The 27270-nt window shown below is 39.8% G+C and overlaps 1 protein-coding gene and 1 long non-coding RNA gene across 5 annotated transcripts in view; both read left to right on the top strand.

The window, feature by feature from the left end:
* The first annotated feature begins 2839 nt into the window (after window positions 1–2839).
* On the top strand, window positions 2840–11641 carry LOC135329711 (uncharacterized). The gene is made up of 5 exons (XR_010391298.1): window positions 2840–3097; window positions 4834–4874; window positions 7135–7221; window positions 11017–11128; window positions 11225–11641. It is a non-coding gene; the product is annotated as an uncharacterized LOC135329711 (long non-coding RNA).
* A 1857-nt stretch (window positions 11642–13498) lies between these two features.
* Window positions 13499–27270, top strand: part of CDKL5 (cyclin dependent kinase like 5) — a 146487-nt gene continuing 132715 nt past the window's right edge. For 3 of the 4 annotated variants that reach the window (XM_064499420.1, XM_064499428.1, XM_026120740.2), the window contains exon 1: window positions 13499–13661. The gene's annotated coding sequence lies outside the window, so the exon portion shown is untranslated. The remainder of the gene's footprint in view (window positions 13662–27270) is intronic. The other variant, XM_064499416.1, reaches the window with a different exon arrangement.

Below are 27270 nucleotides of genomic sequence, written 5' to 3'. Positions count from 1 at the left end.
TCTAGTTTCATTAACTCCTGTAAAAAAATAAAAATAAACAGAATAAATATGGGGAAATTGATACAGAAATCTAGGGATGTAACAGTAATTGCTTAGAAGATCTAACCCATATGTAAAATCAATGTGTGCAATTCATATATTTGGGTATTACCAGGTAAGTATAACTTCTTTTGTCCTTGTACAACTCCTAACAAAAGGGTGGCTTATTCAGCAGTAGCCAGTGTACTCCCTAACTATGTGTTCTTTCACTGCCTTAGTATTCTTTGATCTGAAGATAAAATACATATAAAGAAACTTTAATGTCTTAACTTCCGTAACTGTCTCCTTGATACTACAGTGATACTGCAGAAGCACAGACTTTTCCATAGTCTCTTCATTTACAATTGCTTGTCCCCTGTAAAGTCCAAGCAAAAACATAGGGTAGCCTCCACCTCTACGCTATAGAGGATTTGGGCTAGCAGAAGAGCTTAGCTGGCAGCGAACTTGAGTCATCAAATCCCTTTGGGAAGGTACAGAGGCTGCCTTTGCCAGTGAGGGACTTCACCAGAAACAATGTGTGATGGAGGCATTCCCACCCCGCTGCTATGGCTTGCTCCCCACCCCACCACTACTGACACAACTGGTTAAGCACCAGCCTGATCAGAAAGCTTATCAGATTAAAAATATATCATTGCCTTGGCAGTGGTGGCACAGCGGCATGGGGCCAGAATGGTGGCTGAAGTAGGAGGTGGGAATGAAAACAGTATCGCATTAGCTCAGCCTGTCGGCCCATACACCATTTCATATTTCCTCGGTCAGTACTCTCTTCTGTTTGATATCTCTGTGTTATTAATCCCAGTTTAGATCTTTTTTCTCATGTTTCTTCAGGTAACTTTCTGTTTTCTCTCCCTCACACAAAATCTCTTCCTTCGCTGCTCTTCTCCCAACCGGGATATCCTCAGCCCATTCGCATTGAATGGGAAACATCCCCCAGGCTTGGATGGTGTGCAGTCCCAACTGCAGGATGACGTCCAGCGCATGCTGAAATCTTCGTGATCCTCCTCAGTGACAAAACCAACTTTCAGATCCAGCCCCCCACAGCCTAGGTTTACAAAATGGCATTTTAGCAACCTCCTGAATATTAATTTCCACATCTGGCCATAGAGACTGCTTAGGAGATGAATTAAGATGTTTAACCTATGCAATTTATAAAATCTTCTATCTCAAAATTATGAATAGCTGTAGCACAGAAAGTCTTTGTGTGACTCGTGGGGAACATGTCAGACAATCATGGTATGGCCACCACAAGGGGCACATCCAGATTATCTCCAGAGCTAGCCTTAGAGAAATCAAATTAGCCACTTTCTCAGAAGAAGTCCACATGCTAGATGGAGTAGGTTTTAAAGTAAGTTTACTACCGTCTTGCTCCTCCTCTGATTAAACAACATGATTTTTAAAATAAGAGAATGGTAACAAAATGAAATAAAACACAGAATTCTGTCTGATCTGGAAAAAGAGAAAACTGGGCAAAGAGGAATCTAAAAGGAAATGTTAAAAGAAAATCAATGGCTTCCATATAGACCATGCTTATACACTAATTCCAAAAGTGAAAAAAACTCTACAGACCTCAATGCTACATAAATAACATGATAATGCTCCTCTTTTTTATAATAGTCTGGGGAGCTCTAATCACTTGTAGAAGGGCTGTAGAATCATATTATTGTTTAATACACACACATCATTTGAAGAGCGATGGGTTATTATATAATGGTATAATCCACAAGCCATGTACCAGTCATGGTTAATTCCTATGACAAGCTTTATTTCCACATTTCACTGTTCACACTGTTAGAGAGGATTTGCATGGTTTTATTTTTTTTCACACCTTTCCACCTCCTCACTGCCAATTTAAGAGCTGTTATTCTCAGTTCATAGTAATTGGGAGAAAATAAAATTCCATCTGTTTCTGCCAGGAAAAGGAAAAGGAGGAAAGGGAAGGAGAAAATCAACAGAAAATTCCACTTGCTAGACATCCTTTGTTGCTACCTATTACTTTTCTAAGAGATGCTTTGTTGAGTTGTATTGCACAAAGCAACTGGCACTTAGCATATGCACAGTATTTTAATTTTATATATGACCTCAAATACAGCACGTCCAATAGTATCATGCCACACACTATTCTTTCACTGCACATCTAAAACCATAAATACAACTCACATGTGCTGACAGTGAACTGTCAGCAATACAATAGAACTATTTCACTAATAAATGGCCTGAAGCCTGTATTTCCCTCACCAGGTTTTCAACTACAGACTTTTTTTTTGTAATAGGAATGTGTAGAAACTCATGCCACAGTTGTTGAACCTAATAGCTAAATTCAGGCTTCTGTCTTTGCAATCTGTCTTTCTAATAGCTTTGCAATGGCTTAAAGGTGAACAAATAATGAGAGAGAGAGCGAGAGAGAGAAAGAGAGGAGAGAGTGACTCAGACAGAAACAGAGATAGAGCTGGGCTAAAAAACCATCAAGAATTAAATGATCTGCAAAGAGAAAAAGCTTGAAATTAAATTTTTCCAGATATCAAATGAGAGACTTGAGTGGTATGTTAGAAGAGGCTCCCTTCATGAAAATGTAAATAGCAGCAAGCTGTTTTAATTATAGGCTGCAAGTGTTGCATTCTGGGAGACTAGAAAAAAATGCAGAAGAGAACAGAACCATAAAACCTTCTCATCAGTATTTTCAGGTCTTTTTCAAGCAACAGTAGTCTCAGCCTACCAACATTTTGCAGCCCCATGGTGCTTTTTTCGAGCTGATTGATAGCTTGGCACGTTCATATGCTTACAGGATTTCTTCTGCTTGAACCTATCTCCTTCAAGGTGGGTCTCACAACCAAAAAACCATGATGCTATCTGCTTCAGAAGAGTGGAAGAGCAGCACAAATTCTTCTTCATGTTCCTCTCCTGATCCAGAGCTCCATAACCACTGCTGCCAGTGGCAGGAAGATTAGATCCCATAATCAGATCTCCTGAAAGAAAGGGATGAAAGTATCCAGGTGAACTAGTTGCAGACCCCAGACCTTTACCAGCAGCAAGACAGATCTTCCTCCACAAACAGCTACAGGTAACATAATCAAGTCATTAGCCAAGAAAAAATGGGGTCCAGTTTTGTTTCTAGTATAGAACAGTGCTTGCTGGAAAGAGCAGAGCATAAAGAAAGGACCTTATCAAATATGCTCTACATAAATGTAATACAAATACAAACTGTTTATCTTAATACCAATATCTAATTCTCCTTGCCTTTGCTACCTCTTCTCACCTGCTGAGGTGCTCAGCTTCCAGCCAGGTCTACCTGGACACTTCCTATATTTGCTAGTCCTCCAAATTTGAATCCCTCTCCTCTTCCAGTGAGCAAACTTGGTTCAATCCATTTTCAAGCAGAGGACAAACTAAGCTAAACCACAGTCTTTCAGGTATGAAGTATTTGCATATGAAGCAAGTCACAGAAGACATTAGTTAGGTATGTATTTGTTTGTTTAAAGTCAGGAGACATTTTGATGATAGGTGCTGAATAAAAATCAGATAATAATAGCTCTGAAGTATTCAAAGAAGAAAAAAAATCAAATCCCTCGGTATGTAAATATACATTCAAGCTTTGATAATTGCATTATGTTCAAGACAGGCCAACACTGCTTTCCTAAACGCATTTTTCACTTTTCTTCAGTAGATGTCACTGCAGTACAGGGTAATACCACACTACATAATAGTTTCAACGGAGTTCTGGGAAGAAAGGATAGGATGAGCTTTACTAGGGAGTGGTTGACACTGGAGAACTGAAGCCTCATGCCTTCCCATTTTCAGCAGCACCGAGTATCAGTCCTTACATAATTTCTCTTTATGCCTTTATTTCTTGGCTGGGAAGCTAGTCTAGGACAACCATTATTCTGAACAGAAATTAGCTTATGCACTGTTCATTCATTTTGCTTCCACAGACCCAAACAACAGCCTTCTTTCTGATCCAGCCTCAGATCAAGTCCTCAATTGCACGTATGCATTATTCCGATCAAGATATGAACTCTCCTCTGTGCATTTCTTGTTCTAACATGAAAGCAAAATGACTATCAGATCAGGTTTTTTTTTTTTTAATTTAGTGCACGTTTAAGATGGCTTGAGTGCTCATGTAGCTGTTATTTTTAAGTAAGGTGGGGTTTTCTCACTTAAAACAAGAAATCCTGAGAGCTTAGCCCACAATGAAAATATCTGAAATTAATATGTTTACTAATATTGAAATTTTCCATTTTAAAATATTCCTGGAAATGCCTGTATGACAAATATGGAAGGACTGAAGTCTAAAAGTGAAAATAACAGGATGTATGTAAAAAGAAACAGTAGAAATTCAGGAGGGTTTTACAAGATGAAAAAAATGCTTTCTGCAAGCTCTTCTACTGTTAAAGAAATGCATTTGCTAACAAAGTCATCATAATGTAATCAGAAACTCCTGCTCCTTTAGTCACTCCTAGAAAACAAACCAGAACCGCAGTCTTCCGCGGCTCCCTCAGCCTAACAACCAAACCTCTTTTCAAAAACAGGAAGGAGAAAGCTTATCTTGGAAACAGGCTTTATCGCTTCAGGCTCTTGTGTAGTCAAAATCACTGAATATGCTACTCAAGAGCACCTAGTTGAACATTCAGGATTTGAGATCGACAGACTTTTTCCCGGTGTATCAGCGAAAAGAACCCCTTCAACACAAGAACCCCTGTTGCTGAGTTATTGCAAGGAGCCAGAGGTGTATTCAAGGATGACAGATCCTGTTCCAAAGCTTTACAGTGCATGTAAAAACAAATACTTTGAATTTCACAGGTGCCAAGGCTGCCCGCTGGGAACGTGTTGGAAGGAACTGGGTAAGCCAGTGGGCGTTCTACTTTCATGGGGGGAAGCTTCCTTTTGATCTCTGGGTATAGGTTGGTGTAGAGCTCACTATAGAAATCCAAACTCTAGCTGATAAAAGCACGGAGAAGTGGCAAGGCCCACATCTGGAAAAGGAGATAGCCACTTCTAAGCAAAGCTCACACTGAAAGACATTTTCATGGCTGCTGCTGCTGCTTTGCAGAAGCAGCTGGAGAGACAAGAAAGCCCCTGAGATAGAAATGGGTGTCATAATCAGGTGAGGTGGCAGAGTCCTTCAGTGCAGACTGCTGAAATAAACCTGGCTGCAGCCATTTAGGTTTCATTCAAGCTCAAATCAGTATTAAGCATTAGAAGGCACATTGTCCAACCATACCTGCCTAATGTGATGAGACAGAGTGATATAAATTTGCTTGGGATGAAACTATAACAACTATGCCTTCTCTCAGCTAAATCAGTCACCTACTACTTTATTAAACATGATTTCTATCGGCCCTTCCAAATGCCTAATAAACACAATGAACAGGAGAGAGTAGGAGTTAGTAGTACATTTCCATCTGCCCTCCCCAAAAGAAAAAGGCCACACATCTGAGTAACTGTCTAAAGATGATCTCTGGAAGGGAAAAGAGAAAAATCTTTTGAGGCACTATGCTTTAAAGCCACTTTCTACTGAGACGGCTAAATGGGATTTAGGACCTTTATTTTTACCTCACAAGTTTGAAAATTTTGTCTTGCCTGATGCTACCTCTTCCTTTATTGCTACCTCTACCTGTCTCATTTCACAGCTTCGATTTTCCCACCCACACCCTTCTTTCCTCCCACTCTCCTCGTCTCTGTAAAAGAACCCCTGTCATCCATTACTCCCTTATATGTCACTCCCTTCAGCCTCACCAAACCATGGATCCTTTTGTCTTCCCTGCCTTTCAGAGGTTTCTCTTTTCCCCCCTGCCCAGACTCACTTCATGGTAGTCACACTGGACTTTTGCTCTCTGCCTTCCTGTGTTCTTCCCTGGCTAAACCCTTTCCATTCTTTCTCCATTTTTAGCAGCATTGAATATGACTCCTCTCCACTTTGTCATTTTCTTGCTCTCTGCTCTCCAAGCAGCTGTTCTCTTCAACCTTGTCCTTTGATTTCAGCTCAAGACATTTTCTTTTCACAGTGTCCCACATAAGTCTTTGGTGATCCATCAATCCCTTTGCTGAGTATTTCCATGTCTCTCTTCTGCATTCAGTCTGCATTCCTCATTCAGCTCTCCCTATGCTTAAGCTCACTGTCTTGCATTCATTTTCAGCAGATATCTTCTCAGATCTCCCGCTGCTGTGCTCCTCCCTTTTAAACAATGATCATATATTTTTCTGCTTTGTATTTCAGGTTCTCTTCTCTCTCATCCTTTGTCACTCAATCTTTCCACAACTCCAAGCCATCAGTAGTTATCAATATTACTCTCTCCTCTCTTTTCCCACATTTCTTCTTTCCTTTCTCCTTCTATCTCAAGCACAGTTGTTTATTTTCTCCCTGCTTCACTCTTCACCCTTCTCTTTTGCCTCTCTCCTACTCCAAAACAGCTATCTCTGAGACAAGCTGTCTTTCCCCTCTACAAGTTCATTTTTTCCATCTTCAGTTCTTCCAGTTTCCTAGTTAAGCAATTCTCATTCTCCAGTTTGAGAACAACACCTGTCATGTCAAGTGGGTTTTTTGCTACCCTGACTCATCCTCACTCTTACCCCATTCCTGCCTCTCCCTCGCTCTCCACATTGGAATCTCACCAATGTCTTCTACATGAAGACATCTGTTTTCTATCACTTCTCTTCCTGTAACTCATTTCCTTCTTCCATGTCACACATTAAGATTTTCTCTTCTCTGACTCCTCCATTTGCCTCAGTTATTCCATCCTGAGCAAACTCCTCCTTTAGTTCTTATGCTCCCACCATAAATGTTCTTATTCTGATCCCCTTTGCTCACCAGCCACACACTGCTACTCTTTTTCCTTTCATCTCCAAGTTCATTAAATGTCCCTCTTCTCCAGTTTCATACTAAACCTCTGTAAACTGGCCTTCTCCCCATAGATGCACCATAGTTTGCTCTTACGTATGTCTCTCACAGATTTTGAACTAAACCAAATTTCAAAAATAATAGCATTTATGGTGATCTACCATTATGATGACTTAGTTATTATTTAGTTATTATTTTTGTTATTATTTATGTTATTTATTTATCTGTTTTTTAGTTAGTTTGTTTTTCTCTCTTCACTCTAGATAAGCCTGTTTTTATTCAAAAGAAAGTCTCAAGAAATCTGGCTCAAAATTGCTCTTCATGGACATCCAGCCATCACCTCAAGCACAGTATGTTTAAAAGAACACTTTCAATTGTATCTCCTTTTCAGATCACTGTGGGCAAATCATATCTAGCCTGTCACTTATTTGCTGCTTCCACCTCCTTCTTGTTTCTTATAGCCAAACTATGCCTTAATCCCAATAAGACTTTCTTCATAACTTTTCTAGTATAAGGCTTTTTGCATTCATCTACATGCTAAAAACTCACCCAAATTTTCACCATGTGACATGTTTATTGCTGCAGCATCTGTTTTCTTGCCCTTGGTATGCTCTACATTACCCAGTGCATAACCATTCAGAGAGATCCTAAGTTCTAACCCTTTCTCTTGCAACCCTTTCTTTGGTCTCCCCATCTTTATAGGTTTCATGTAAAGTACCTGTCTTCATTGTTCCATTTGCAATCTGCCCCCACCACATCATCTCTCAAGCTCTTATATCCAGCCTACCCAGGATGATACTTATCACCTACTTGTTAAAATTTCAGGTATTTCCATCCTTGTTATCTCCCATACTGCTCCCAGGTGCTCATGTTGAGTTTCTTATAAACATCCACAAAGCCACATCAGTATTTTCCTCAAAAATCTCTATTTGAAATTCACCTCTGCCATGATGCCTACAGATTTGGCTACTCTAGGCAATTATCTGTCATGCTGTGTGAACTACCTCATCCCTTCCCAGTACTCTCACGCCTGATACCTTTTGAATTAAAGGATTTCGGGGGCAGGGACCATCTTCTTATTTTGTGTTTTTATGATACTTATCCAAAAAGGATTTTGTCCAAGAGCAGGGCTCTTATGCATGATAAGGATGATGATATACTTAATGCTACAATAGGCAGATTTTTTAGCATCTCAACTGTGTTGTGATATTGTCGTGTTAACCTTCTACCACTCCTATGTCTAAATTCATATTTTAGAAGAACATGTTTCTCTACATGTGAGACAGGCTAAAACAAAAGACATGCATCTTTTCCCTTCTTAAAGATACATTAAAATCAGTTGTATCTTTGATTTAGTCAAAGACTATCTTTAGCGGGACAATGTCTTAGATGCAATATGTCATATATTATTGTTCCATACAGAAAGTTTCAGGATTCTGCCTATAGATGCGAAATGTATTTGCTCTCCATTAGGCTTGGTTTAGTAAGACAGTAAATTCTAATTCTTCTGCATGAGAAGGATGATTCTTTATTTCTATGGAGACCTTTTCTCCTAGAAAACAAGTAGAACGACCCTCAAGTAGGGGATACTGCTGGAACAGATGAAATCAATTCACAGCTACTACTAAAACAGTCACATAGTAATGCTTAAATGCAGCCAAGACAGAAGGGAGAACTAGGGAGAAGTCAGACAGTGAAAGAAACAGAATAGTTAGATGAAGAAATTATTTAATGAGAGAGGGACATGGTTTGGGAAATAGCTTATGGAAAGTTACAAGTATTCTGAAAACAAAACTGATTTTACCAAAATAATTACAGAGAATAGGTGCAGCCTATTCTGCCTAATCTGTTTTCATTCTGAACTCATTGCTAGGGATACCTGAGCTCCATGTGGGGGTGAAAGGGTGTGGAAGAGGATGTGATCCATGAGACTATAATGCTAAATGTCTGTACTATTATTCTGAGATGAGCTGAGGACTGAAACTCTGACGGGTCTAGACATTCAGGAATTGCCCTCAGAGCTCACGAAACAAAGCACTACAACAGAAAGCCACCCTGCAATCATGTCATCTCACCCCCTGTCTTGCTCTTACCAAATGCTGGTGTAAAACTATGAATTACACTCAGGGATGAAATACCTCATGGGCAAACCTACCTGCGTGCACATGGAAGGTGCCTATTACACTCTGTAGGACATATTAGGATGAATGAAATCCATGAACCACAACTGGTCATTATTATTGAAGTAAAGATATATAGTTCTTTGAATTGTCATACTGTCTAAATTATAGTCAGCTGGAAAGAAATATTATTTAACTTTATTCTGTGTACTATTTGCTTGTCACTGAGAAGTTATAAAGCACATTAAATTTAGAAACATAAAAGAACAGAAGTGTCTTTATTTCTGCTAAAAGTCAATATATTTCATCAGAAAATACAGTGCAAACAATGACTTGCACACCTAAGTATATTGAGCCCTGGTTCTGTAAAAGCAGAATATGTATCTAGCAGACTACCCAAATAAGTTTAGGAAGCCAGATGAAAGGGCAGTAGTAGTGCCTAAGAGGCATATACAGCAGGTGGCTCAGCCACACAGCAAACCCACTTTTAAACTAAGAGGCAGAGAGAAGATAACAGTAGGTAAGTTATAGATCAGTGACACTTCTCATAGCCTAAACAAGTCTTGGTAAATAAAACGGTATCAAATGTTTCTTACAGACTCAGAACTATATCTGCTGTTACTTCCCCTTTCCTGGAAGGGCTCTGTTTGGATTAGAAGTGCCAGGCAGACCAAATAGCAACTGTGCTTTCGGACCGTGCAGAAAACCCTCATCTCTCTTGAATCCCCACAAATGCATATACCAGGCAAACCTTGGGGACTGAACCACTTGCTATTTCAGTGAAGGATGGCTGCAGCACCCACCAAAAGGAGGAGGAAAAAAATGGTTTACAGCCCTTGCATGGAAATGATCACACAGAGAGGAACAAAGCCATAACTCTTTGATCATGAGCCCAATTGTCAAAATGGAATGATTCCATACAAGAGCAATACTTGCAGATTACACATTTTAAAATATACATTAAAAAAAAGCTTTGTAAAGGGATGTCAGTGTAGCTATAGCAAACTCTACCACCTGAGAATTGTGACTGTCGGCCTTTATTGCATGTATTAAATATGCAATGCAATATAGGAAATTCAGGGTAAAATACTTTTTTAAATTACTGCCTGCTCAACTGAGAGCTTGGTTCCTGGGAAAGCAATAGAGAGTGTGTAGAGAATAACAATAAAAACAGCATCACTCCTTTTGTTGTATTGTTTTCTCTCAAGACCCTAGGAAAGAAACAATTAATATTCACTTCTTCATGGTTTCTGTTTCTTCTATATGTAATGAAATGTCCCTGCAAGAAAGAATAATGAATAATCTGCTCCTATCCATGTGCCAATTTTTGCACTTTTCAGCTAGGCAGAACTCCCATTGATTTTTGTCTGTTTAAAGGCTCTTCTAAAACACTATGATAATATCTTGCTCCATGTATTTATATTTATATGTCTAAACCATATGGGAAATGCTACTTATTCAGTATATGCTTGTCTCCCCCTCCCCTTCCATTGATGCTTACATCAATTTCATACATACTTGTTTCTGAGTGTCAACGGCTTGACAGGGGTGCAATGGGTAAGCAGCCCTTTTCTACTGAGACAATATTACATTGGTTAGCAATCAAACCAGTAGCTGCCTGTAAGCATTGCTGATACAATGACTCATACGTGCTCCTTAAGGAAGACACATGTAGGACTTGGCACTTCCCGCAGTTTCCAGCAGAACAGATCAGACTGCTCTGATCTGCACTGGAGGGCCAACCTGACACTGAGCCAGCTGAAGTTTGTGAGACCAAAAAAGGAAGCCAAGACAATCTGGCTGCCTTCTCCGAGCATTTGTCTCTGGGCTGGAACACCCCACAACCCCGTTAGGAATCCCTGAAAGAAACGTTTAGGTGACCCAAATTTGTGATTTTTTGGTTCTTTTTATGGGAAAAAATATCTAAAAATGTTGTATTATGAATGGGACCTGCTTCTTAATTGTATTCAGAGTCACATATGCTTATTTTACCTGGCAAACTGTATTTTTTATGTTTTATCTTAGGGAATTGGTGAAATCTAGTCGAGCGTCTTAAAACAAAATCTCTATTATACACCATGAGGAGTGCGTCAGAAAAAAAGAGCTTGACTTCCACATCCCTGCCTGATTTGCAAAGGTTTGCATTAGAAAATTCCATCTTTTTAGTTCAGTTGAAATTAGCCGTGGACTTTTGGCGGCAGTAACAAAAAACTGTTGTACTCTTACATTTCAGTTATAACCACAAGATGAGGAAAAATACTATGATGAATATTAGAGAAACTCAGAAGACAAGTGAGCTACAATGTTTGATTTCAGGCATTTAAGATTATGGATGGAACCCCTACTGTCTTTAATCAAGCAAAGCATGTGAAATTGGTTACTGTGAAAAGCACTGTAGGAAAAGGAAGTTGTTTTTGTGTAGATTAACAACAAAAAAAAAATCCCACACAATTCTCTGCTCAGATTTTGCCACGGTAAAGGATATACCTGTGCCTTTTCAAAAGAATTCAACATGTACTATATCACTTATAATCTGGTCTCATATTAAAAATGACAAGATACACTGATAGAAAAAAATTGTTTTAATTGCTAGCATATGTTATCAGAAATTCATTTGGTTATTTTTAAGCATTAAAGCATTACTCAGTCATTTGTCTTAATTTTTCACTTGTAGCACCAGTGCCTTCTATCATAGAGTTGGTATAGGCGTAGGGGAATAATTAAGGGCCACCATAGCCACTGACAGTACCTCAAGTAGCAACATTTGCTACTTTTTAGACAACAGTGTCATATCTTTACTTGACCTTCAATTTAAGTTATCCTTATAGCTATGGATAATGTGATATACTCCTGACACAATAAGATAGGAAGATCCACATCCAAACTGGGAGTTTTGGCAGACTTTAAGCATCCATGTCTCAGATCAGTTTTAGTCTGCTGTGATGTGCCATTCAGCTTTTTAAGATGCTACAGTAGATATCCTCTGGGACTTTCCTTCTCACCTACAAAGTTCTGTATGTCAATAATTTGACATCGGCAAGCAGAGAGGCCTAATAGATCTGTACAGTGGAACAGCTGAGGGCCTGGTGTCCAAGCAATACACATTTCAGGGCCTGTTAACCTTAGACCAGTTTGCTAGTTTGTTTTCCACTGAGTGCTTGTTTGTGGCTGGGATGCAGAGATGCACTCTTGGAGCCCCCCAGGTGCACTCTTGGAGCCCCTTCCCAGTTTTGTTTTGTCCAAAAAGGATCTAGTTCATGCACTCCAAGACCACTCCACACTGTGAATCTAAGCACAGTAAGCACAGAAGATTTACTTCAAAACTGCATCCCTGATCTAAACCAAAACACTGCAGATGCACCCTAAATGCCCCAAGGCTCCTGGAGCAGTCTGTCTGGAACATCAAATGGAAGTGAGGAGCCTAATTTTTAAGCACTGCAATGCCTCAGGTTCCATTCATCTGTCTGTACACAGTTTTTAAGGTTACAAAGAAACATACATCTGGTTTGTGCTAGATTAGCAATACTCAGCTATCACTCAGTCCTATGACATACTATGTTCAGTGGGTTTCATAATATTTTTTCTCATTTAACGAACTTTTGAAGCACACCAGGAAAGTGGGAGCTGAGTTCAAGCTCCCGTTACTTGCAGAACGCCTGCATTATGCCATGATACATCTGGTACTTGATGTTTGTCTGAAAGTGGCAGCTCCTGGGACCCTTTTATTCTTGGCTTTAATTTTGCACCCATACTTTCAGTTCCTGAGGGCAAAGCTGGACAATACAAGCCCAACAGGCTCAAGCAACAGAATTTGCAAGCCAAGATCTTGATTTTATAAAGGCTGGAAACGCTCGAGTTGCTGGAGCACTCTGAAAGAGCTGATCTGAAGAAAAAGGGGAAATCCATTTTAAACATCCCAACTATCCTACGCATCCAGAAAAAGCAGCAGCACTTCCTACCACCCCTATCCCCCTCCTTGCCTTTTGGTACACGAGTGACTAACGGCTCTGCGTGCCGGGGGTGTGCACCAGCTTCTCAGTCCCTCCCCCATCCCAAAAAAGGACCATCGATTAGGCGCCCCCACCCAAGCCCCGATTTCCCTCCCACTCCAGGCACGGCCAGGCCCCTCCAGGCCCGGCCCCTGCTTCAAGGACCTCCCCCGCCTCCCGCCTCCACCTGTCTGCGCCGCCGACAGCAGAGGTAACACTTGTGACTGCGGCCGCCTCTCCTGCAGCCGGGCCCCCGCGGCCGCTGCCGCCTCTGCCCTGTCACGACGCCCGGCCGCGACCCGGCGGCCGCCCGCAGCCCGGCGCCCGTTGCTCGGCAGCTGCGAGTCAACCGAGCCTGCCCGGGGGGGGGGGAGGGCGTGCCGGGGCTGGGGGCGGTGTCGGCGGGCGGGGAGGGGGAGGAGCGAGGCTAGCTTCTATTGGTCGAGAGGGTGGGGGCGTGGCTGCAGGCCGGCTCGCTCCTCTGTTACTGGTGGGGGGCGGTGTCAGTGTGGGCTTGGGGGGTGGGGCCGGGTGGCCTGTGTGTTCGGTTGAGCGCCGTGGTAGGGAGGGAACGCGGGCGGGTGGGGGAGCAGAGTGAGGGGGCGGCGGCAGCGGCAGCGGCAGGCGGGCGCGCGCGCCGCCGCCGCCGGGTGTAACGACAGCGGCGGAGCCGGAGCGGAGGTAGGGGAGCCGCGCGGGGCCGGGCGCTCACCGCTGTCCTCCGCCGCCCTCTCCTGTCACCTCCCTGCTCCCGGCCTCTTGCTGCTGCGGGGCAGCCCTGCGCCATCCTCCTCCCCCCCAGCCCCGCTCTCCCTCCCTTCCATCCTCCTCCCCCCCAGCCCCGCTCTCCCTCCCTTCCATCCTCCCCCACCCCCCCGCCGCGCCAACGGCCAGCCGCTGCCCCCCGCCGCGCCAACGGCCAGCCGCGCGCCGTTAGGCTGCCGCCGCCCCGCCGCGCGCGCCGCCGCCGCTGCCCCTTCCGCCCGCCGGGAGCCGTTTTGCGTCGCTGCCGCGGCGGGCGTCTCCGCCGGCGGGCAGCGCCACAGCCCAGGTGCGCCGGGGGTCGAGGGCCGGCTGCGGTGCCCGGCAGCGCGGTGTCCGCCTGCCGCCCCTCTCGGGACGGGGCAGCGCCCCGGGCGCGGCGTGGCGCGGCCCCTCCTCGGCCAGGCGGTCTGTGTATGCGCGCCTCTCGCCTCGGTCATGATCTTAGCGAGGTGCCCCGGGGCGGCCGCCCGTGGGGTGCCGCCTGCGTTGCCTGCCTTGCTGTAGCTCTGCTTCCCTTCCTCCTTGGTGACGGTTTTCTCTCCGTGTGGCCGGAATTCTTTAAGGCTGATGCCTTTTCGCTGAAAAGATACTCATCTGCTTAGTATACTTTGTGGGGAGGGAGTTTTCCTCTGTGTGTGTTTTTGCTGTGTCTTTTTCTCTTCTTTTTTGTTTTTTTTCAAATCAGTCACGCAGTTACTGGGTTTGTGTAGTTTCCTGCTATTTATGTGCCAATTTTGAGAAAATGTACCAGTTATTATCAGGTAGGTAGGTGGTGATGGAGAGCATCACGGAGGGGACAACACCCAAGCGAGAAGGCTGTTTCTCAGTTCGAGCCACTAAGAAGAAGAGGGATGCTGGGATTCCCGTTGCTGGGCTATTCCTTGACTCTGCTTTCAGGCTTCCTCTTTCATATTGGTTGGTGAGTGAGGAAAACCCATACTCAATTGCTGTACTTGGGCACGAGCATGTGGAAGGGAGAAGGATTTTTTTCTTTTTTAGGCAGGATTTTGTGTGCTTGCAGTGACATCTCTCCCTGGGCTGGAGGAGCAAGGAGCTCTGTTCCTGTTCCATTCCCCCGGCTTATGTGAGGGCTCTGTGTGTTGTTGCTGTTGCCAAACTGTTCCAGCCTCACTCTGAGATCCTCCTTCTGTCTGCATAGTGTACTGCCTACCATTGCTGCGGCAGGTAGCTCTCTCAAGAAGCAATAGCATGAAACTGCCATAGTGAAACTGGTAATGATCATGCAAATTCCTGTTTGCTGTGCCTTTGGTGAGGGGAGCTAGGGTATCGCCTGACTTCTGCTCCGTAAACCTGTGAAGATGGTATTGCACTGGCCTACAATCATATCTGGAAAACTTCCTGTTTATTACATATATGTATTTATTTAGTAAAAGCTTTGTGACTGCTCAGATAGATTGTGACAAAATACAGCGTAGAAGAGGGCTTGGAAAAATCTGCTGGCTTACTGATAGGTGCAGTTCGTGAACGGCCTTCAGGTTCTGTAGTATCAAAGGACAGAAGTTTTAAATTGGTGTCCTATTTGTTTCTTTTGTTATCCTTGTCCTTCTGTGCTGTTTTTCAGAGAGGCATTGAGCACCTTCAGCTTGCAGTATAATCAGTGATGAAGTTGTGTATTGCCAGTGTGATAATGGTTTCTTGGCTAATACAGTCTACAATTCCCACTTCATTTTACTGTCTGAGGACACTTAACATTTTTATATTTATTTATTTATTTATTTATATTTTAGATTTTGGTGCAAGGGTGCTGAGTTTAACATTTCACATTGTCTTTTGGGTTTGCCTAAAACAATATGAGCTTTAAGATTTTCTTTCCTTAGTATGTATGTTGACTTAACAGTGAAGAGGTCTGCAGTGGAGTAAAAAAAAAGACAAGCTTTTTATAAAATATACCTGCTTGTAGTAGAAGCACAAAGTGCCATTTTAATAGGTGGGTTGAATAAGTATTGGCTCTTTCCATGGTACAGACTTAAAAGAATACATGTACTTGTGTGGGTGTTTAAGATTTCTTTCAGTTTGCTCATTTGGCAATAGGAAAGAAAGTCTTGCCCTTTGTACTTTTGACAAGATGCTCTGCAAGGACAGAGCCTGTGCCTATAGAAGCCTCTGCACTGAATAACTCTGAAGAGTAGGGCCTTATTTGTCAGTATTTACCAAAAAATGCAATATTTAGAGATTTTAAACCGGAATTATATCAAAATTTTTGATGCCATGCTTTAGCTTTTAGATTTTTCTAAAATGCAGAAAAACAGGATGATACATTATGATGGTTGAAAGACTAATATTTTATAAGCCAGAGGAGAGGTGTGAAGCTGTAGCATTCAAGTGCTGCAAAGCAATAAGTGCTACACTCGTATTTTGGAATTAGATTTTTTTGAACTAATTTCCAGTTAGTGCTTAGTCCTGCAGTTAGCATCGTTTGAAAACATGCATGTAATAAATAGTTGCATTGAGTCTTCTTAAGACTGTATTTGAATGTTGACAACTTCAGTAAATCTAGAATATGATCCATTTTTGCTTTATGTTAAAGAAAAATATTTATTGATTCAGCAGCCAAAACATTCAGAAACTCTAATTCTTTAATATTTATGCAACAATGATCTGAAATCAGAAATGTCTTTGGATTTCTTTTGTCTGACTTTATAATGAGAGTTTTAACAAAGCTGTTTAGTATTGTAGGTAATGTTTCTTGGCTTGGTTCTCAAAACTTGAAGTATTTAAGCAAGAAATTAGGGTCTCATTTTATTTTTAAACTAAAACTCTTAGGTCCTTTAAGTTTAATGACGAGAAAATACATGTTGAGATTCAAATATTGAAATGTTAACTGTAGTGCTATACAGCTAACAAAGCCTTTGGGAGTATCAATTTCGTAAGTCTTTATTAGTGAAATAGTCAATTATAGGCAAACATTGCAAATTGCATGGTCAGTACAGAGAACACTTCTTTATAAAGAGCTTTGGGCTAGTCTGTTGGAAACTTACTGCAACACTGGTATAGTTAACTATAGCACTAGCGTGGTTTAACACTAGCAGTGGCTATTTCTGTTACTGTGTGGAGCTGGACTATGTGAGTGGGAGGCGAACTAAGATTGCAAGTACAAGGTAGAATAGGAGAATAATTTCTGTATATGGGAAATACCTCATATATAACAAAAAAAACCCAGTTCTGTTCTGTTACAAAAATAACTAGTTATAATACCGGCTATATGGATGCTTTTGAAAACTGTTCATATATAAACATTAGCATTCTCTCTGGAATACACAACACTTAGCAGTAGAAATCTGGAAGAAATAAATAAAATTTAAAAAAAACCAGTTTCCCTAGGTATTATTTAAACTGTGGTTAGAGTGTGAATCCTGAGTTATGAGAATTTTCTTGAGCATATATGCTTGCTCTGAGCAGAACACGTACACCTGTCGTGAAACCGTAATGGGGAGGAGCTACCCTGAAAATATGTTGACATGAGCGATAAGATGTCATTGTGAACTGTGTGCTCATCGTGTGAAAGTAACAAGAATGGCTTACATTTGTCATAACAAATTCTATTTGAGAATTTTAGCACTATCCATGAGCTGAACTCTACATTTTTGTATTAATTTTTATATCGGGAAACCAAGGCATGAGAATTATCAGTGACTTACCCTTGCTAAGGGATGTATGTAATATAATGAGGGATAAAGTTTATTTCCTCGTTCCAATTCTATATTCTAACTATAACACCACCTTTTCTCTCTCTCACTCCGTCTGTTTTACTAGACAATTCAAGAGTCGTGTTTTAGTATCTAGGTGGAAAGAAGTTTGTGTGTGAATGGTAATACCAGCTTTCTGTATTGGAAGTAGGAAGAATTAATTCTATGATATAAATTAAAATGCACATTAGAACAATACGTAGATAAACTAAGAAAACAACTGTTACAACATCAGTCCTCTTGCTGAGTTGGTGCAGTTTCATAATATTAAATATTGATGAAGGAAAGATGTTGAAGGCCAAAGTATTCACAGCACTAGTATGTTCAGCTTTGAAACCTAAGCCTTTTTTAATTAGAATCTCTTGATAATTTTAATATATTTCCTTGTTACTGTGTTAAATGAGATATTTTAGCATAGCATAAGTAATTAAATGTCAAATATCTTGATGAAATTACATTGAAAGAACAAAAATAATAAATTCAAAATAAAAGACTCTTCATGTCTTAAACTCTGATGCCATAGAAACATTTGTTATTTATTTCCTTCCCTGAGGCAATGATGAGAATTTTACAGGAATAAACTAGCCTTCAGAGAACTTCCATGCCTGTTTTCTTTAGGCAAAATAACTACAAGGGGGGAAAAAAAACCCAACCTGAATGTAAAGGCTCTCAACTCTATATAGAGTTGTGTTCTGTTTCTCTGTTCGTATTGAGATTAATACCTAAGTGTATGCTTAATTGCTGCAGAGTTAAAGTAGTCTATTGCTGTGTCTTAAAAAGAGAAAAATGTATATGGAATAAATGGGTGTCTAAAGTTAATATATTAAGACTTTCTATAATACTTATTATCTGTGATACTGAAGTTTTGGGGTCTCTAGAAGCTTGTAATTCCAGCCTTATTGCAATGATAGTTAGTGTGTTCCAGTTTGGCTTCAAACTTGTATCATAATTCTAAACTGGTTGAGCCTTCTAGTGTTGGAATTGACCATTAATATCCTGAAAATTAACCCTTTAGCCAATGTACTTTGAAAAATAAAATAGTTTAACACTGACATTAGTTTATTTTGGAAAAAAGAAAAGGATCTTGCTGTGGGTGGCATGCACAAGAAATAGTTGCCTGGCAATATTAAAAAAAAAAACCAAACAACAAACACATTTGTTCTCTGAAAAAATCAAAAGTGATCCAGGTCTTAACTGAATCCTAAATATGCCAGCCACGGAGAGTTCCATTATTTTGGTGAATTGTATCAATGTCTCTGTTAATCTTTTCTTACAGATAACTAGAGAAATACAGATGTTAATGGTAACACACTGCTTTGTTCAACTGAAACAAAGGGAGGATGTGACTGTAAGGTTTGGTAGAATCAAGTATTTATTTAACTATTCAGTATACAAAAAGGAATCTTGGAGCATGAATAAAAAATACAAATTTTCCCTTCCCCCCCCCTACTCCTTCTCCTAATTAAATATTGGTGTTTAAAAGTCATGGAGTATTGTAGCAATGTTACATTTCTCAGAGGATTCAAAGAAATGGTTAATACTTATGATGGTTTATTTACAGTGGAAAGTTCTTATTTATCTTGTTTCTTTTGAACTATCTTTTGGTTGATCTCATCAACTGTTGTGAAGCCATTATGATTGGGGAGGCAGGGGAGGGGAACACTTAGTTTTCCAACTCTTAGAAGTTACTTTTGAGATTTTGAAATGGATTTTCAAGTCCAAACTGAATTGGTAATTAGGTAACCATCTAGCATTAAATAGCTTGCAGATCTTCACAGTATACTTGGTTTATTTTGAGTGAGCTTAGTGCTTATGAAGTGAACAACTAGTCAGCTGTAAAGTCCTGCTTATGTGTGGAACAGGTGAATAGCTGCTTGTGTGTACATCAGTTCACTGCTTTACTGTCTCTTCCATTGATGACCTTGAAGAAGGGTAGATCACTTTGCTTGACCTATATATGCTAGACTGGGTGACATTTTAACTTATTAGAACAATCTGATTTCATGGCCATGGAATAACTGCTAATAGTTATTCTAAGCTTTGTGCCAGCAACAGGGACTTTGTACTTAAATATTTATCTTTAGAGCATAGAAACTTCAGAGTTAAACTGGAAAGCACAGAAAAAATGTACTTATAAGCATCTCACTTGTTGCTATATTTCCAAATCTTAAAGGCATGTTTTCTTATTTTTGTGTGATTCACTTCAGACTCACTGTGTTTGTCTACATGTGCATCTGTACTCTACAGCTGTTGGTATAGCAGAAGGTCCAGTGTGTCCTGAATGTGTCAGACTTGCAATCCATGTGATGTGCAGTCTTTTGGATATTACAGCATTCTCATTACTTTATGCTGTCTATCTTACAGCAAATTTCAGTATATCTGGTACGGGGAATCTTGCATTTTGTAGCATGCCATGTTAATTGCAAGTTCATCAGAACAGTTTCACATGAATAAGTGCACTGTAGTTTGATTGATTAGCACCCTCTGTGCTGGTGTTTGTTTTATAGATTGTGTTTTTTGACTGTTACCTGCAATAGTTATTGCAAGAACAAACTGCCTGGAGGGTGGGGTGTGTCAAAGTCAGCTCTTAATAATAGCTCTGAGAGCCCTTTTAAGGTTTTAAATTTCTATTAACCTGCTGTGTAAAGTAAAAACTTTACAGTAGCTGAAAGCAAATTAGAAGAGAAAAGTTTCCTCCTCTGTTTTTTATTTTGAACACTCGGCAGTATTTTGTTTATTCCCTGGAGACTCTTAAAGCCCTCTCTACAAGTATTTATTCATATGCAACAAGTTAAACATATGTGCAGCATCAGTTGTATGACTTATGGGTAAGTGTATACAGGATTGTGACCCATCTGCCTTTCTTTTTTATATGACCCTCTGCAGAGGTTAAAATTGTACAAACATACAGTACATGAAGTATATGAAACCATTTTCATCTCATCTTAATTGATATTTCAGATTTATGTTGTTCAAAGTAATTGGTAGACATACTGACAAGTCTTTGTTTGTTTGTTTTCCTTGTTATTAGAATTTGCTTTGGGGGGTAAAAATCTGTGTAGGTATAGATTTGTGATGACTTAGAATGAGTTTGCTTTTTGTTATGTACCAACTGAGATCAAAAATGCTTTATTTGCTTATGGATTGCTTATAGAACTCTTCATCCAAAAGTTAAAGCTGTTTATTATTCAAAGAAGGGGGAATTGTCATAGTGATGACAACTTTCAGTTGTGAATCACAGAACACAGTCTACTTTCATTACTTATTTATTTTTAAAGTTACCTTTACTTCTTGATTGCAGGATGGATGTTGACTAAAGTGAGGCTGAATCTATTAATAAATACGGATGAAACCCTCCACAAAGTTTTTTTGTTGTCCTTAATAGGATTGCTTCAGGTATTTTGAAGTGGTAACTGTCATCAAGATGGAAGAGACCTTTTTTATATGTTTGCAGCTGTCATCAGTTCAGTAAGTGGCTATCCTAATGATTTATTCTCCTGTTTTGGCAATATTGTCTGCGTTACAGGACAGTCCGCCTGGAGTGTCTCTGTAATTGCGTATGCACATAGAATCATAGGATAAATCAGTTTGGAAGGGACCTCAGAAGGTCATCTAGCCCAGCCTCCTGTTCAAAGCAGTGCTTTCCTAAAAATGTACCTATTCCTGAAATGTCACTAGAAGGAAGTTATGTGAAAGGAAATTATTCTACTGTCTCCAAAACACCTTTTTTCCCTTTGCTGCGCTCAACCCATTCTAATGACACTGCTGCATTCACGCTGGTCTAGCAGTCTATATCTTGTAATTTCACCTCACCTTCTTTTAAACACTTCAGAAGAGGAATTCCAGACAAAGAAGAAGCAAAGGTCTTGGATGCAAGCATGATTTTCTTCTCTCCTTCTCTTGATTTGGATTTCTTGTTTCTTTTTTTGTGTGTGTGTGTTTTGATTCTGCTGTTAATCTACCACATCCACAAGGTTGCCATCCATTTGTTTGTTTAACTTCTGCAGAATTGTTTCCAGTCTTCCTTGTCTTGCTTGTCAGGCAAGGAAAGAGTTGCAGTATCCACAAAACCACTACTCCAGATGAACATATGTAGCATGGTGTTATCTACCTATCTACCTATGTCTAAGAGCTTTTTTCTTTTTTTTTTCTTTTTCTTTTTAAACTTAACTAATCCTTGTAGGAAAACACCTACACTAAGTCCATACTCATTTCAGAAGTTTCATGCTTTAAAAACTTGAGCCTACCTTATGGACCTCCTCACACTTTCCTGATCCATCTGTTTATCTAGCACAGCTTCTTCTTTATCCCTTCGCACAATCTTAGGCTGTTGAAAGGCAAGCCGCCTTTGCAGATCTTTTAATTGGTAGTAGTCTTTCTTTACTTCTCTAGAGCTTTTTCTCTATCTTTAAAAAAAGCAAAAAACACTAGTGTTGTGTTCCCTTACTCCTCTTTTGTTGGCATTATTATTACAAAAAATGCTTTTAATTACATGCCATTATAATTTTTATTCAACTATCATTTTTCTGCTTAACTGTGAAAACTTGTTTGGGTACAGCTTGTGTTTAAAGATGGTTATTTATGGAGCATTGTAGCTGTACATCATGATGTACAGCAAGTAATGTGTTGATCCAGTAAGGCTATAGACTAAAGCTACAATTCAATGCAATATAACCTGTTACAAAATAGAAAAGCTTGAAGTTGGGAGTGGCTAGCGCTGATGGAATGCTCTGCTGAACAGGTGGGACTTGACAGTTTTATTTTAGCCTAAAGGAGTGGTGCTTATGCAATTGCTCCATCTGTCCATCCATCTGTCCCTTAGCCCCTCCTCCCACCCTGCCAGTAACTTCTGAACCGCTTGGTCAATTTTCGCTCAACTTTGGCAGTGGGGCAGCGTTCTCAACCACCGGTGCACCCTACACGTCTCACAGAAACAGGTAGCTAGCTGGTCAAAGAAGAGAGACTGGGCCGGAGGCAGGAGGACCTCCCTTCTGTACATGTGTGGTCAGCCTGTAGTAATGTATAATTGTGGCATGTGCTGCCTTTTGCCTGGCTAGTGGGCAAAGTAAAGGTAATGGGGAGAGAGATAAGGTTGATGTGATCCGTTGTTGCATTAAGCATAATGGGGAGGATGTCACAGGGGTAATATTTTGGGGATATTGTTTTGGGAGGGAAATAAGAGTATTATTGTGGATGTGCAGGGGACCTTTGACTTATTGTGATAGACCTGTTCGACAATGCCTGACCTCAGTTATGCAGAAGTGTAACTTAGGAGCAGTTTTTCCTCTTTAAAGGAGTTGTAGGGATGGCTACTCAGTTAAAACCTAATATAAAGAGGAAGTAAGAGGAGAGAATTGTAGGTGGAATAGAAAACATGTCATCTCATGTAGGCGGGTAAAAGGTTGAACCTATCCTAAAAAATCAGGGACAGAAATATAAACTTGGTGCAGAAAGAAGAGTGGCAGCCAATAAGGAGAAACTTTAAATATAGAACCTCATATATAGGGGAGAGAGGAATTAGAGAGAAAAGGGATGCTCTAGTACTGCAAAACAAATTAAAAACACTGAAATGTTTATTGAAAACCGTAAAGTGCTGAAGTGCCACGCTTAATTTAGATTTTCAAGAATTGTACAACTTCAACAGAACAAATGGGTTGCTTGACTTTCTTAAAAATAATACTACTGGTATAAATAAAACCAGATTTCAGTATGAAGGTAGCAGTGTGGGATGCCCACAGTAGTAATAACAAAGCAGTATTTTCAGATGGTGACCCTTACTCTGTTTTTCCTAACCAAATAGCTGTTCTGTCATTGTTTGGAGATCATTAAATCTGTTTTAGTAACTTCTGTATATATTGACATTTTTGTTGCCTAAAGGTCTGTGAGTGAAGAGTATATTTGAAAAACATGTCCTTACTTCTGTTACCCTAATTGTTTTTTAGTTGCTTCTGCTGACTCTAATTATGTAATTTATGTCACAGAAAAAAAATCATATATGTTTGCAATTAGTTTATTTGAAACATGCAATTGTTTTAACAGTATCTAGAGATTGGGAGATGCTTGATGTTTTTCCTTGTAGGGTAAGTCAAGTGTATTTATACAAGCCACCAGCGCCTTTAAATATGTGTTACAAATACATGTATGGTGGGAGCACAGGAAAGTATCTGTATGAAGTGTTAAATCTACTCGGCTTTGATCATAGAAAGTACCGAACAACCCTAGGAGGCCTGAGTGACTGTCTTGCGTTTTTCCACATCAGTAAAATGGGTGACCTTATCTTTGACTGTTCTAGTTATATTCACTTAAAATAACATTTGAGCTATTGTTGGTTATTTCACTGAAAGTGAAATGACAGATCATGCTTGTTAGCTTGTTTTTCCTCAAAGAAATGAGCAAGAAGAAATGCACTGTCCTTTTAAATAATTAGATTACATAACATTTTAATGTTTTTGAAAAAATTGTCCTATTATGGAAAGTATGAATAAACTATTGAACTTTTCTTACCTTAAAAATCAATGACATATAGATGTATTTATTAATGTTAGGTCTTACAGATACTTTCTTAATATCTCAGATTTTTAAAGAATTAAGAGAACAATATTTCTAATTTTCACTTTATGAATTTCCAACTCTACACCTTCCTGGAATTTTCTTATGGTGCTTAGGATTTAATACAGATTTTTGCTCACTTTCTGATTTTGATCAGGAGTTTCATTTTTGATCTTTTTTTCCTTTGAACTAGTGTGATAGTTACAACAGAACAGTCCCCCTCCAAAGTGTGCAGGCTTCTAAGCCCCTTGCACCTATGTCCTACAACAAATATATCCCCCCAAATTTGCTGAATGACTCCTGGTATGACACATGTAGCAGCTGTGGTGTAGGTCATGTAATGCATGAAAATAATGCATTAACAATGCAGTCTTGTATTGTAAAATCTTCAGGGTAGGGGCTGGGTGATGGGACCCACCCATCCTCATTTGTGGTATGGAAATTGCTGCATAAATAAATGTGCAATAAATACTGTACAAATAAATTAGGACTTCTAATTTCTTCTACCTGTTCTGAATATAATTAATAGAAAATAAGATATGATACCTTTCCTGTCCGTAGATCTGTTTCAATACAATACTGATAATTAGATAGTAGAAGCTGGGTTGCAATAGTTGAATGGAAGTGAGGATCAAAATGAGTCTAGTTTTTTGAGCGTCTGTACAGATTTCTCATCTACTGGGGAATTCTGACATGGGAGACCTGTATGCTTGGTTTTATGGTGGAGTATGTGCCTTATGCTGGGCCATGTAGTCAAGAAGGGTCCGGCACAAGGCTGCAGGGACAGGATGTGCTTATGGATAGCGTTCCTGCTAGACTCAAGCCTTGCTGCCAGAGGTGAGACACTGCCTGGGGATGCTGCAGAGCTTTGATATGGAATTATTCCGTAGGTGGAAGTCCTGGTGCTGTGCTGTTAATGTTTGAGAGGATACATCATGGTAGTGGTTTGAACTGGGGAACTGCAGATTGAGTTGAATGTTCAAAGTGTGAGGTTTAGCAGCTCTGTATGTAGCATATATATTTGTGTGATGTTAATTTGTGGGCTTTTTTAATCCTTTCATGGCTCATTCATATCTCTCAGGATGAAAATCCTGTCTACCTGTGAAGCTGAAATAACTGGATTTTATTTGAGGTGCGATGATAGATAAGAATGAAAACAGACCTCTAGAGTCGATTACATGCATGATAGGGGCAGTGACTTCTCTCTAACTTCCTTTTCCTTGTCTGATAGAGTTGTTACCATTTTACTGAGCAACTGTGGGGCAGACTAAAGAATTTGGAGGCTTTCGCATTCATTAAATATGTCAGATTGTGGTGGTAAAGCTGTTTTGCCCAAATCCAGAAATAAATTTGAACATGGCATCAATTGCTTAATGTTTGCCAATGCCAGGTTGTTACATAGAATAGATTTTCATCCTGATACTACTGCAGATGTGGCATTATAGTATGTTTTAACTTGGAGTTTAAATTGGGAACCAAAATGCCAAAATTTTATTTGTAATGTATAATATCACTTGGGTGAAAATACTTCAGTCTAATTACATTTTTTGCAAGCTAAAGCAGAAATATATTATTGTAGTGTAGTTTATTATCATGTTTAGTTTCTGTGGAGTCTACAGGGGCTGGTGGTAGAACAGCAAATGAGAGTGGACAAATAAATGTTGGCTGGAGAATTTCCTGTAATGCATGCTTTTAAGAATGTGAGAAAAGAGAAATACATTGCATGCTTTCTGTTAGCATCTTAATTTCCCAGACTGTATTTGAACTTGCTGCATGGTTTTCACCTTTGCTTGGCGTTGCTCTACCATGGTCAAAATGGTGCCTTCGTTCTTTCATGTACCACTGTTTTATACAGTTCGAAGGTAGAAAAAACAGTTAACATTTCTTTGACACTAGCTTTAATGATTCTTGTACTTAAAGAACATAACCTTTCTTGCAGCCCCTTTGTAAAATAAGATACATGATTTCCCTCCATCTAATTGCATAGTAATACTGAAAGCTATTCCTGTGTTGCGCTCTGTGCAGCTAAGGCACAACTTAATTGAATCGCAGCTGCAGGATGCTAACAGGAAAAGTTATCGTCTATCCTATTTAAGAAAGCTGAAGGTAAAGCTTAACTGGAAGTGAATTTTGGATATACTGAGAGGACATTTGAGGTGGATTTCTACAGTTTTGTCGGTGACACAAGGTCAGGTGGTCTGAGGAGAAGTAGAAGGAGTGTCACTATTCCTAGTTGTATATAGAGTAAGGTATTTTTTTGTTTTGTTTTGTTTTTTTGTTTGTTTGCAGGTATTGTAGAGCTCTTGGCTGAGAGCATCTGAAATTACTGGATAGGAACTAAAACCAAAAAAAGGCTTCCTAAGTTGTAGATTGCTTTTAAGAGAGAATATTGCAATATGCTGAGTTCCCTTATTCAGTGACACTTGTCTTTTCTCTCTAGAAGTTCCAGTAACGTGTCCTTCACTGTATTTTGTCCTTTTATATTTAAGAGATAAATGGCTGAGATGGTGCTTCATGGTTTTTGCATGTGATTAGGACATATTAAGTTGTTTTGTATTGCTTGTTCACTGCTGTGATTTCATTGAATCTTAGAAGGTCTCATTTCTTATTGGAAAACATTACTCAAATTATGAATGGGTAAGTGCTTAATGATGCATCTTAATGAAGATAGCCATTTTATGCTGCAGTTTGCTTTGAATTTGAACAAGTGTAATTCTTTTTAGGACCTTAGTGTGTCTTGTAGTAAACCTCTAGAATGCATGTTGAAAATCAGTAGTAGAAATAGCCCTTTCCTGTGTCATGTTTCTATTTTATAGTTGCTTCCATGGATAAGAGCTGCGGAATAGTGCAAATCTAGGAAGTGGATTGGGATTGTTTCATCTATTAACAATAATTATTTCAAGGTGAGAATGAAAGTGGAGTTACTTGCTGCATTTTTTGTTTATTTGGTTTTGCTTATTGTGGCTTCTTAAGGCACTTTCGATAATTTAAGCATCGACTTCTAGAAATTAAAATTGTGGTGACTTACTGTTCAAGGGAATTTGTGGATGGCAGTCCTCTTGATAGAGAATAAGCAAATATTGTGGCTAAGCTGTTTGGGAATGAGGTGTTTGTGGAGAGGACTATATGCTATACATCTAATGTATTTTTTTGAGAGAAGGAGAAGGCTGCTAGTACTGGAGCCCTAGGAGGAGAGAAGAACAATGATTGCCAATGGAAAAATAAAATGGACAAAGCATTTGTTATACGCAAATACTGAAAAATATGAT

This window comes from Dromaius novaehollandiae, chromosome 1, assembly GCF_036370855.1.
Source record: "Dromaius novaehollandiae isolate bDroNov1 chromosome 1, bDroNov1.hap1, whole genome shotgun sequence".
In the NCBI taxonomy this organism is placed as follows: domain Eukaryota; kingdom Metazoa; phylum Chordata; class Aves; order Casuariiformes; family Dromaiidae; genus Dromaius; species Dromaius novaehollandiae.
This window is presented reverse-complemented; position numbering and strand designations above follow the sequence as displayed.